The sequence below is a fragment of the Bubalus kerabau genome, chromosome 1 (genome assembly GCF_029407905.1).
Source record: "Bubalus kerabau isolate K-KA32 ecotype Philippines breed swamp buffalo chromosome 1, PCC_UOA_SB_1v2, whole genome shotgun sequence".
NCBI classification, from domain to species: Eukaryota; Metazoa; Chordata; class Mammalia; order Artiodactyla; family Bovidae; genus Bubalus; species Bubalus kerabau.
Window position 1 is genome coordinate 212,597,712 of NC_073624.1, and position 8,549 is coordinate 212,606,260.

General features: G+C 59.8%; 1 long non-coding RNA gene across 1 annotated transcript; it reads right to left on the reverse strand.

The window, feature by feature from the left end:
• LOC129642206 (uncharacterized) lies at positions 1-3,645 on the reverse strand. Its single transcript, XR_008709560.1, has 4 exons — positions 3,153-3,645; positions 2,838-2,994; positions 1,309-1,409; positions 1-389 (listed from the first exon to the last, which is right to left on the reverse strand). It is a non-coding gene; the product is annotated as an uncharacterized LOC129642206 (long non-coding RNA).
• Between the last annotated feature and the right edge of the window lie 4,904 nt (positions 3,646-8,549).

The window sequence follows — 8,549 nt, forward strand, 5'->3', positions numbered from 1 at the left end:
TGGTCGAGTAGTCGGCTTCCCCAGGACTCAGTTTACCCAGGTGTGCGAAGTGGTGCAAGGCCTGGGTCCCAGCCCCCCATTCAGCCTCTCTCTCCACTGGGACCCCCCCACTCCGCGCTGGGCCTCAGTTGACCTCTCTACTAGCAGAAGAGACCCAGCTGAGACCCATTTTACAGACGAGACGCCGAGGCCGGAGGAGGGGGGCTCCACAGCTGGGACCTGGCCGTCAGCGAGGGGTGGATAAGGAGGGAGGCAGCCAGCGGCTCAGGCGGGTCCGGAGTCTTTATTATGGGCAGAACCCTCCGCAGCGGCTCTGCTGGGGCGCCTGAGCGGGCGGGGCGCGGCGCGGCGGCAGGACCGGCGTTGGGAGTCCTCCTTAAGCTGCAAAACTGAGAGCCTGCTATTACCCTGCTGCGGGGGGCACGCCGAAAGGGCCCTCTCTCCGCGCTTCTGCCTCCGTGCCGCCCGGCAGGCGCGCCAGAGTTATGGTTTGCAATATCCTGCTCCCCTCCGGGCCGAGTGTTAATGACGCAGCGCCGCCCCCGGCCCCGCGCACCCGGGGGTCTTTATTAGCATCATGCATCATGCCTGCAGCCCCTCTGAGGTTAGAGACGTCCGGTGGCCAGGAGGGGAAACTGAGGCACAGAGAGGTTAGTGCCCCACCTGGCCGAGGGCATAGCTGTAGGCATCAGACAGACTGGGGTTTCATTATAGCGGCCTCTGCTATCCACCATACCTGAGTCATCGCTCTTCTCAGAACCTCAGTTTGCTGGCCCAGAAAATGGTGCTATAGTGGCACATGGTGGGGCCTCTGCCTGGGAGTGGGGGTGGGGGTTCTTTTATTTTTTAAGTCTATTTTTTTATTCTTTTATTTATTTGGCTGTGCCGGGTCCCAGCAGAGGCATGCAGGACCCTTTACTTGAGGGAGTGGGACAGAGGATGAGATGATTGGATGGCATCATCAACACAATGGACATGAGTTTGAGCAAACTCCAGGAGATAATGGACAGGGGAGTCTGGTGTGCTACAGTCCATGGGTTTGCAAAGAGTTGGACACCACTGAGCAACTGAACAACAACATGGGATCTACCTCCCCAACCAGGGATAGAACCTGGGCCCCCTGTATCAAGAATGTGGAGTCTTAGCCAGTCTTCCCTGAAACACCAGGGAAGTTCCCTGCCTGGGGGATTCTTGATGACCTGAATGGCCCCATAAAGGCAGGACTTCCGGTTCTCCCCCACCCCCGGTGGCCCCAGCATCTGGCACAATGTCAGCCAGCCCCCAATGAACATTTGTTGAATGACTTACTGAATGTGTTTGGTGCATGGACTCCAACTTGAGTGCTTCTGCTTACCAGCAAGGCTGGCGGTGCTGGCCTCCTTCTCTGGCGCTGGTTCCTCAGGGAAGGCCTGGGTGTGGGGAGGTAGTGGGGAATAGCCTCTCTCAGACAAGGGGGGCAGAGGGGGCACCACAGGAGTCAGCCCTGCTGGCTGGCAGATCTTTAAATTAAAATACATATATACACCAGATAAATAACCCAGCCCACATCCTGGTGACAGGCGGAATTAAGTCGCCCGGTTGGGGACCCTGCAGCAGTGGCTGGGGTGGGGGTTGGGGAGGCCTTGCTGGCTTCTTGCCCCTGGACCACCCTTCATTCTATTGGGGAGCATCCCAGCACTCTGGAGCCTGCTGGGGACCTGGGGGGACTTTAGGGGTCAGAGAGCGAAATCTGGGTCTGAGACCTGAATTCTGAGCCCCAGGGTGTATGTCCAGGACCTGGTCCTACTAGATGAGACACCCCTCCACCCACCCAGTCCGTGGCACTGGACGTGGGGCTGGGACACAACACGTTTGAATCCTGGTTGGGCCCTTCCCCTCCCGGAGGTAACAATCCTGGTAACCCCCTACCCAGTCAGGTTGACTGCGAGAGAGACCCCCTCTGAGTTCAGGGGGAGGCCCCTGTGGGGCCCACATGGCTGAGGGGTGCTCCCGGGCCCCATCCCTCTGCCTGAGCACAGCCCGGAGGGCCAGAGGGGGCGGAAAGGGAGTTTTCAATTAAGGAGCAGCTAATCACCCAGCAAGGGCCGTTCTGGGGCCCAGTAAATCTATTATGAAAAGCCTCTAAATGTATGTAAAACCGGCCTCCACAATCCTGGGATTAGGCCTCCGGGAGGGGAAACCGAGGCGCAGGCTGGCTGGTGGATTAGTGGAGTGAGGCCCCTGGAGGGTTGGGGGAAGCTGTCCCTAGGGGTGGGCAGAGGGGGAGCAATCTCCCTCTGCGGAAGCCAGGACCTGTGTTCAGCAAGGGTCTGAGGCCCAGATAGACCCGGAGTGAAGGTAAAGATTCTGCCTGCAATGCAGGAGACACAGGTTTGATCCCTGGGTCTGGAAGATCCCCTGGAGGAGGGCATGGCTACCCACTCTAGTATTCTTGCCTAGAGAATCCCCATAGATAGAGGGGCCTGGTGGGCTACAGCCTATGGGGTCGCAGAGTCGGACACAACTTAGCAACTAAACAACAATTCCTTTGTGCCTTTATTGAGCACCTGCAGTTTGCCAAGCCCAGTGCTGAGGGCAAAGAGTGAACAAGAAGGAGGGAGCCTGGGGCCTGGGCAGCTTGGGGTCTGTGTGCGTGCATATGTGCTCAGTTGTGTCCGACTCTTTGCAACCCCATGGACTGCAGCCCACCAGGCTCCTCTGTCCATGGGATTTTCCATGCAAGAATACTGGAGTGGGTTGCCATTTCCTTCGCCAGTGGATCTTCCCAACCTAGGGATCGAACCTGCATCTCTTGTGGCTCCTGCACTGGCAGGTGGGTTTTTTACCACTAGCGCCACCTGGGCAGCTTGGGATCTGGTGGGAGATAGATGTCCGCTGGACGAAGGATGAATCCATGAAGAGGTTGCCGCAGGTGGAGGCAGTGAAGGTTAGAGCCCAGGAAGGGCCGAGGTTGGCATGGGAGGAGCCCGGCAGATAAGAATCTCGTCTCTCCTTCTGAGGGGGCAACAAGAGAGCCCTGTGAGGTTTTTAGCCCAACTGGCCCCTGTCTCCCTCCCAGCATCCTTTGTGGAACACTGACCCTCAAAGGCCACCTCCCTCTGGGGCTCAGTTTCCCCAGCGTGGTCCCCGCATTCCCACTGACCCCATCTGACCTTCATGCTCCATGAGTCTGCTAATTATTCTTGGCCCAGCTGCTTCCTCCTCTCCTCCTGAGGTCGTTGATCCCTTCCTACAGAATCCCTTCCAGGCACCCAGGTGCGAGCGGAGGAGGAGGAGGCGCGCCCTGCCCAGCGGCCTGAGCACATGGCAGCTAGTGTCTACCAGCCTTGGCAGCAGCCAGTGGGGCCTTCCCTGGGCCCCTGGCCTGGCTTTGGTCCAGCCACCTGTGTGTACCTGCCTCCCAGGTGCTGGGAAATGAACAGGAGGCCGGTAGTTCCCATGACTCAGTGGGTTCAGGCCCCAAAATTCCCTCAGGTCACTGGCGAGGCTGTGTGGCCAGCGGGGATGGGGAGGCCTTGGTGAGGCCGGCCTGGGGTCTGGGCCTCGATGGGCTGCCAGCCCTCGCTGTGTGATGTAAGAGGTCGTGTGTATCCTCCCGTGACTCAGTTTCCCCAAGTTGTCATCAGCGAAGGCTTGAGGCTGTTCCCAGCACTAGGGGGTGTGGGGGGGCCCCAGGTGCCCCCCCCCATCGGCCTGGCCGTCAGTCAGGCCTGCGGGGCCTCTTCAAGTCGTCACGGCCCAGCAGTGGTCGCAGGAGGGATTATTCCGGCCTGTCCAGGATGGACTCAAGTGGAACCGACGCTGACGAGCGGAACGCGCCCCTGCGGGCCAGGCCTGCCTGCCTTTGTCCGCCGCCAGCCCCGCCTGCCTGCCTTCACAGACACCGCCTCCAGCACTGCACAGCACAGCCTCCAGCCCGGTGCTCAGCTGTGGCCCCCACCAGGCAAGGCCGGCACAAAATTCCACTGGGCCTTTGGCAGAGCAGCTTCTGGGCTGGAGCCCCAGCTGAGCCCCTCCCCAGCCTCAGTTTCCCCATCTGTAGCATGGGTGTGCCCGCCGTGGCTGCCCGTGGGTAGTTTAAGGATTGATGGGGCCGTGTGGGCAGAAGCCGGGGGCGGGGGCAGACACCATCCCTGAGCTGCTGCAGTTTTCCCAGGGGTGCTTGGCCCGGCCCTCCGCCTGGTCCCACCACCGAGTCTTTGTCCAGGAAATTCGAGGTGGCAGGGAGAACAGATCTGCTGGAGGCCTGAAAGGAGCCGAGGCAAATGCTGTTGACCCCTGACCCCGGCCCCCTAATCCCAGGGTTGAGGCCCTCACTGGGAGGGGCCCTGAGAGATGGGCCCGGGTGTGACCCTCGCCCTAGGCGCCAGGGGGGGCTTCCGGGTCAGGGTCATAGGGGCTTTGGAGAACACATTAGTCCCCTTGGCCACGTGTCCGGTCACCACCCTGCAGAGGCCTGCAGAAGAAACTGAGGGCCGGCAGAGCTGTCAGCAGCCCCAAGGCCCTGCCACCTCCCGGCTGGTGACCAGAGGCCAGCAGCTACCCTTTTTGAGCCTGAAAATGGGAAGGTCTAGAAAGGCTGGGGGTCTTGGAAGACGGCTCACAGCCACGCTGGGTGTCCCAGCTCTCAAGTGATTCTCTGGGTCAGTGCACCCCTCCGGGCTGAGGGATGGCTAAGAAGGTACAGGGCCCTGGTGTCCCCTCTGGGAAGGCCCCCGCAGACCCTGGCCTGGAGTGAGGGAGGGGCTTTCTGATTGGACTGCCCTCCTCTGATCTAGATCCCTCCATTGCTCCCACTCATGTCAAGACGGTTTTCCCCACGTAGACAAAGGCTGCAGAAACAGTGATGAAGCTTTAGCCGTCAAGCTCTATGGCCTGGCTTCTCATCTCAGTTCCTCCTCCCCAGGTGTGAGTCCACGGGCAAGCTGCCTTCTTCTCTGGCCCTCCCCCGGTGGCCAGGGCTGTTGTGAAGATAAAATGAGGAAATGCAGTAATCAGGCTGAGCCCAGTGCTGGGCATATAGCTGGCACTCAATAGATGCAGCTCTGGATGGTGCTGGACTTTAGCCCTGGCTTTGGTCCTGACCTAGGGCCACCGTGCATGAGCGTTCTGCCTCTCTCTGCTTCTACTGGCCCGGCAGGGCTGGCTGAGGAGAGACTGAGACAATTAATAAGCAGATGCTTGCTAAATGCCCGAGGAAGAATGGGGTGAAGGGATGAGGGGAGGCGGGTGTCCTGGCTTCTGGCAGCTGCGGCGACTTAGACTGCCGGCTCCTTGGAGGCCCCCTCTAGGAGCCTGCACTGAAGATTAAACGATTCCCCACCGCTGGCTGGCTGCGATGCGTTCACACGCTCGGGCGCCCCTGCACTCCCCGGCGGCCGCGTGTCTGTTCCACCCTGCCGAGCTGTTCCCCACGATCAATTTCAATTTGGCCTGGTCTCTGCCTCTGCAGCCTGGCCCTCCTTGGGGGCTGGGGCTGGGGAAGGGGAGGTGGTGGCTTCCTCAGCCTGCCCACCCCCAGGTCCCAGCACCTGTGTCTGGTGCCAGTTGCTGCCCCCTTTCTGGGCCTTAGTTTCCTGAAAATAATGAAATGGGGAGGGGAAGGCAGCCTGGGGTCAGGCCTGTTTCATCTGACCTCCTGCATTTCTTGAGTGCCAACTGTGTGCCAGATCCTATGCGGGATGCTGGGAACATGGTGGGAACCAAAGTAGACAAAATTGAGATGGGCTTAATCAAGGCAAGTTAATTGGGCCTGGAGGTGTTGGGGGGGGGGTAGGGGTAGCACATGCAAAGGCCCTGAGGCAGCCGGAGGAACACAGGGAAGGCCTGTGTGGCAGGAGCAGTTTAGGAGATTGGGCAGGGGAAGCATGGAGGAGCCCAGTGACAGTATTACTCAATGTTAATCAACAGTCAGCATTTAATTAGTGCCAACTGTTTGCCTCATCTCCCTGGACCTCACAACTACCTTTTATGTGCTCAGTCGTGTCTGACTCTTTTGCCACCCCATGGACTGTAGCCCACCAGGCTCCTCTGTCCATCGGATTTCTCAGGCCAGAATATTGGGGCGACCCGATTTCCTCCATTGCCATTTCCTCCTCCATGGGATCTTCCCCATATCTCCTGTGTCTTCTACTCCGTAGTAAGATTCTTTACCACTGAGCACTTGGGGGAGATTGAAAATTGAAGCCAAAGAGGGGGCCTCTGGCCAGGGTTATCATCTAGCAGAGCTGGGGTTTGGTCCCCACTCAGATATGTCCCAGGGTCCCAGGCAGGACGGTGGTAGGGCCCGTCACTCCCTCTGCAGTTCACTGTCAGCCACCATACTGCACGCCCCCAATCCAGGCACCCCTCTCCCCCTCCCCCCACCACTATTCGGGGGCTCCAGGCCCCCTTCAATTTCTGGGGTAAGGAAGGACATAAATTGGGTCCAGAGTCCCTGGAGTTTGACTTGAATTCACCTGTCCTTCTGGGTGACCTTGGGTCACGCCTGTCCCTTTTGTACCTCCGTTTCCCACCTTGTAACAAGGGACTGTGGGAGAATCTTTGCTCTCAGACTAAGGTGGAGGAGGGTATGAAGCTCCCCTCTCCTGGCTTTGAACACACCCTGCAGCCCCGCTCAGGCCTGGACCTGCCTTGTGCACCTGGCAGGGGGTGACCCCCCCCACCCCCACCGTTGTACGCCCCAGGGAGTGGGTACCCCCGGCCCCAGCCCGAGTGGTGAGCCTGGTCCCCGCGCGCATACCCAGTTGTGCGCCCTCCCTGGGGCCCGACCCAGGCTGTGTGCCCAGCGGCCCCGTGCCCTCCCTGGGCCCCACGCGGCTCCGGCTCCGGCCGCCGCTAGGTGGAGCGAGGAGGCCGGCGGAGACGCCGCGCGGGAGGACGCGCTCCGGAGCGCGGAATCCCGGGACGGCTCCGCGCTCAAGCCCCTTGCCCTGAAGACAGGGAAGAGCGCCGCCCCCGGGCGGGACAGCTTGGGAGGGGTGCGCGTGGGGAGCGGGAGGGGCGGGTCCGGAGCGCTCGGTGAGGTCCCACCACTGACCCGACCTTGACCCCCGACTCCTGACTCGGCTGCCTCCTGCGGATGCTGGTGTCCAGGGAGGTTGAGGCTGCCTGCCTCCAGCGTGCAGGGGCATTCGAGAATCCTTTTGGGTGAGGTCCTCAGGACCCGTTTCCCATTCCCAGGCAAGGACTCAGTGTCAGGGCAGACAGGTGGGCTTCTCTGAGGAAGTGGCCTTGCAGCTGACCTGGAGCCTGAGGGATCCTGAGCAGACTGAGCGTTCTGCAGCAGGCGGGCAGCTTCCCCTGACCCCAAGGTGGGCTGCAGGCCACCCCTATTCCAGACCTTCCTATGCCATAGGAGGGGGGTGATGCACTTTAGTTTTGTGCAGAGGTTACTGGGGAGCCATGGTGGGTGAGAGTAGGAGAGTGGTATCTGTAAGTTACTTTGTTTTCCAGCTCCCAGCACAGGCAGGGGTGAGAGCCCGGGTGGGCCAAGGGGAGGCTGGGGGGTCCAGGTGGGGCCTGGGCAGGGATGGAGCAGGAAGGCTCAAGATGTGGATGGCCTGAGTGGGCTCAGGTGTTATCCCCGGCCCTAGGCTGTCCTCTGCCTCCCAGAACCTCAGGGCTGGATCCATCCCCAACAGGAACCCCCAGCCTACCCCCACCCCCTCACCCCAGCTCCCTCCTGCCTGCACCAGCTCCATCTGCCCTCTGAGGAGTGGCTTCTAGCTGCATTCTCTTGGAAGGCCCCTCTCTCAGAAAAGGAAACTGAGGCACAGAGGGTTTGGTCACTCACAGCACATCTGGGGCTCTCTCTGTGTAATTGGAGCTTCCCAGGTGGCTCGGTGGTAAAGAATCTGCCTGCAATGCAGGAGATGTAAGAGACATGAATTTGATTCCTGGGTCAGGAAGATCTCCTGGAGGAGGGCATGGCAACCCACTCCAGTATTCTTGCCTGGAGAATCCCATGGAGAGAGGAGCCTGGCAGGCTACAGTCCGCGGGGTTGAAAAGAGTAGGACATGACTGAGCCACTGAGCTGTGTAATTAGCACGTGTGGGTTTCCTTTTCTGCAATTAGCACATGTGGTTCCCCTTTTGTGTAATTAGCACATACAGGGCTCCCTCTGTGTAATTAGCACATGTGGCTTCCCTTTTGTACAATTAACACATATGGGCCCCCTTTTTAGAGTTAGCACATGTGGATCCCCTTTTGTGTAATTAGCACATGCAGGGCTCCCTCTGTGTAATTAGCACATGTGAGATTCCCCTCTGTACAATGGTCACATCTGGGGTGCATCTGTGCAATTAGTGCCTTGTGGTCCTCATGACCCCATCTATGTCATGAGCACACCTGGGTCCCCACTGTGGTGTGATTAGCCCATCTGTGTCCTGGACCACAGAAAAGCCACATTTCCCTGGCACCCCTGCTTGTTTCCATTGTGGGGAGGGGATCCCCCAAAACAATGCTTCGTTCCCCCCTGCACACCAGCTGCTCTGGGGGCAGCCCTGGGGTCCCAGCATTGTCGAGCTGCCCTGCTCGACCCTGAATC